Source organism: Saccopteryx bilineata, chromosome 6 (assembly GCF_036850765.1).
Source record: "Saccopteryx bilineata isolate mSacBil1 chromosome 6, mSacBil1_pri_phased_curated, whole genome shotgun sequence".
NCBI lineage: Eukaryota > Metazoa > Chordata > Mammalia > Chiroptera > Emballonuridae > Saccopteryx > Saccopteryx bilineata.
Window position 1 is genome coordinate 51,412,716 of NC_089495.1, and position 3,875 is coordinate 51,416,590.

General features: G+C 40.6%; 1 non-coding gene across 1 annotated transcript; it reads right to left on the reverse strand.

The window, feature by feature from the left end:
• Positions 1 to 3,411: 3,411 nt before the first annotated feature.
• Positions 3,412 to 3,573, reverse strand: LOC136309646 (U1 spliceosomal RNA). The gene has a single exon (XR_010726338.1). It is a non-coding gene; the product is annotated as a U1 spliceosomal RNA (small nuclear RNA).
• Positions 3,574 to 3,875: the final 302 nt, after the last annotated feature.

Consider the following 3,875-nt stretch of genomic DNA (forward strand, 5'->3'; position numbering starts at 1 on the left):
AGGAAAGGGAGACATATTTTTTTTGCTGTATACATACTCTTAAATTTTTTTTAATTTACTGATTGATTTTTAGAGAGAAAGGAAGGAGAGAGAGAAATACTGATTTATTGTTGAAAGGCAGAAACCAAGGGCCAAACCAAAAACATGAGGCTAGTGTGTTCCAAAGGGAAAGTTTATTTTAAAAACTTTCTTGGGTGCAGGCAAGCTGAGACCGCAAAGGGTGTCAACCCTGAGGGAGGAATGGGACAGGGCTAATATGGATTCATCAAAGGGTCTCAGACAAAGACAGCTAGCTGCAAGATTGCTTCTTCTGTTTGTGGTTGGGAGTGGCACCACAGTTTCTCAAAATTGTCTGCACTCTGATCCAATTGTCCTTTATCAGCATCCAGCTGCAAGGGAAGTCTGAGCTGGATTACTGAGTAGACAGTCCTTCTTCCTCCTTCAGGCCTGCATTGTTCTTAAGAAAGATGGTGGCTAAGTAGCTATTTTATCTATCAGTTGTGCCACTTATTTACATATTCATTGGTTGACTTTTGTATGTGCCTTGCCCATGGATCAAACCGACAACCTTGGTGTATCGGGATGACACTAACCAACTGAGCTACCTGGCCAGGGCACTGTATGCTCTTTTATATCTTTTGAATTTTTGTCCAACTTCATCTGTTAGCTACTAAAAAAAAGTGGTAAAAATAGAAAAATACAAAGTAGTGAAAAAACAAAATTATAGTTATGAATGTGACCATTAGAACAAAAACATTAGGTTTTCGAGTTATTACAAAAACAAACAAACAAACAAAACACACATATACTAAAAGTGTAAAGAAATCACAGCCCATAAAATAAGAATATTTTTAAAGACAACGAAAATGTTAATAATATAAAATAGGCCAACAGAACTAAGAGCATACATATCTCTCATATTAATAAATGTATTATAGGTGGGTTAGTTTCAATAACAATAAAAATACAGTTACTATACAAAACTCACTATCTGCTGTACACTAGAAACATATCTAAAACAAAATGAAGCAAAAAATTGGGGGATATAAAAACGTACAATTGCAACAACCTAATATCAATCAATAGAAGTTTACATCCATGTAACAAACATATGTGTTATCACTTGTACCCAAAAGTAAGTAAATAACATCGACATAAATATTTGGTATGCATAGCTACCCGTTTTTTTTATATACTGGAGTTTTGTACTAGTTGCTTATAGTACTCATTTTAAAGAGCAAGCAAATAACTTATTTTAAAAAGAAGATAATATTGACAACAATCAGGACTGTGGATTTGAGTATATAAATGAGTTTAGAGACAAAAATACTAGGTATACCTAGTTAGACCAGGTTAAATTTGAAAGAATCAAGTTAGAGGATGGAGGAAGTAGTAAGAATTGGACCTTGCCCTAATAAAGTGTTCAATGCAACTTAATAATATGTTGTCTTATTTTTCACTTTTCGTGCATGTTTATTAAAGCTAGGGACAGAGAAACGAGTAAGGGCATAGGACAGAAGAAGCTACGAGAGAGAGACTGGGGGAGACTAACTAAAAATGCCATCCATCGGAAAGAAATGAGAGGTGGCAGAGATGGTCAGACTCACTGAGAAATTAGAGATAAGGGGCCCTTGGAGACAGGCTCAGGGTGTTAGCCTGGGAAGAGCTGCTGTTGCTCACTGGTATCAAGTCTCTGGGGACCCTTAGAGTTTAGGAGATGCATGCTTATGGAGGAAAAAAAAAGGGGGAGGTGAAGGGGGAGAAAAAGGCACCAGTGTGCTCCTGGGAGGGAAAGCATGTTTTGTTGTCTTATTATTTTTTTTCTTCTGTATTTTTCTGAAGCCGGAAACGGGGAGAGACAGTCAGACAGACTCCCACATGTGCCTGACCGGGATCCACCCGGCACGCCCACCAGGGGGCACGCTCTGCCTACCAGGGGGCGATGTTCTGCCCCTCTGGGGCGTCGCTCTGTTGCGACCAGAGCCACTCTAGCACCTGGGGCAGAGGCCGAGGAGCCATCCCCAGCGCCCGGGCATCTTTGCTCCAGTGGAGCCTCGGCTGCGGGAGGGGAAGAGAGAGACAGAGAGGAAGGCGGGGGGTGGGGGTGGAGAAGCAGATGGGCGCTTCTCCTGTGTGCCCTGGCTGGGAATCGAACCCGGGACTTCTGCATGCCAGGCTGACGCTCTACCACTGCGCCAACCGGCCAGGGCCTTGTTGTCTTATTTTAAACTTTATTTTATGTCTCCCTGACATGCCAAGGTTGAGGGTTTAATCTCCAGTCAGGGCATATGCAAGAATCAACCTATGAATGCATAAATAAATAGAATAACAAATTGAAGTCTCTCTCTCTCTCTCTCTCTCTGTAAAAATTAATAAATAAAACAAACAAATTTTAAAAACTTTATTTTGTACTTTCAGATTAAGGTAAAAGAGAATTTAATGAACATTTTAAGGACCATAAGATTCTTCTAAATACCAAGTTTTTCAGCCCTGGCAGGTGTCTCAGTGGATAGAGCACTGGCCTGGCATACGGATGTCCTGAGTTTGATTTCCAGTCAGGGCACACATGAGAAGTGACCATCTGCTTCTCTCCCCATCTCTCTCCCCCTTCTCTCCCTCTTCCTTTCCTGCAGCCAGTGGCTGGGTTGGTCAGAGCATCAGCCACAGATGGATTTGCCGGGTGGATCCTGTTCAGGGCACATGTGGGGGTCTGTCTCACTATCTCCCTTTCATCTAAAAAAATAAAATTAAATAAAAATAAAAAATATTAAAAACAAGTTTTCTGTCATTATTAGAAAACAAATATTTATAGCAGAAAACTTGAAAAACATGCAAAAAGGGGAAAGAATAACCGATAAATTTCTTTAACTCTAATATTGTAAGATAGCCAGGGTTACCATTTTGTACATATTGCACCATTATGCTCTCCCCTCACATACAGGCAAATTTTTTTAAATTTAAAAATTAAAAAAAATTTAGTTATTTTTTTAGTGAGAGAAGGGGAGGCAGAGACAGACTCTCACATGTGCCCTGACTGGGATCCACCCAGCAAGCCTACTAGGGGGTGATGCTCTGCCCATTTGGGGCCACTGCTCGTTGCATGCAGAGCTATTTTTTAGCAACTGAGGCAGAGGCCATGGAACCATCCTCAGTGCCTGGGACCAACTCCCTCTAATTGAGCCATGGCTGGAAGAGAGAAGAGAGAGAAAGAGAGAGAAGAGAGGGAAGCGAGAGGGGAAGGGGTGGAGAAGCAGATGGCCACTTCTCCTGTGTGCTCTGCCCGGGAATCTAACCTGGGACATCCACACGCTTGGCAGATGCTCTATCACTGAACCAACCGGCCAGGGCATACATGCATATTTTTTAGAAACATCATACTATACACAGTTTTTGGCTTATATTTTTCTCCCTAATGGGAAGCCCAAATACAGTCCCCCACTACCACAAATTACACAGTCAAGTTTCCCGCATTTGGGGAAATCTCAGGGGTCAGCACATCTGGAGTGCAATGGATAAGCTCTCCTTGGGAAAGCCAACTTCATGATCATGGTGTCTCCTCTGCCGGGTAAGTATGTGGCTTGTATTTTTAACCTGTTATGGTGTATATATATATTTCCCAGTGTTATTGGTAAATACTCTTCTACAGTGTGATTTTTGAAAATGATTGCATATTATAATTCTTTATTATTGGGCACTTAGACTTTATAACTTTTCCACTTATAAATAGTATTGCAATGAATGACTTTGTACATGCAAATACACTCACATATCTGATTATTACCTTATTACTTTATTATATGATTCTGGAAATAGAGTTGCTAGAGCACAGTAGACACATATTTTAATTTCTATACTTACTGCCAAATTCACTTCCA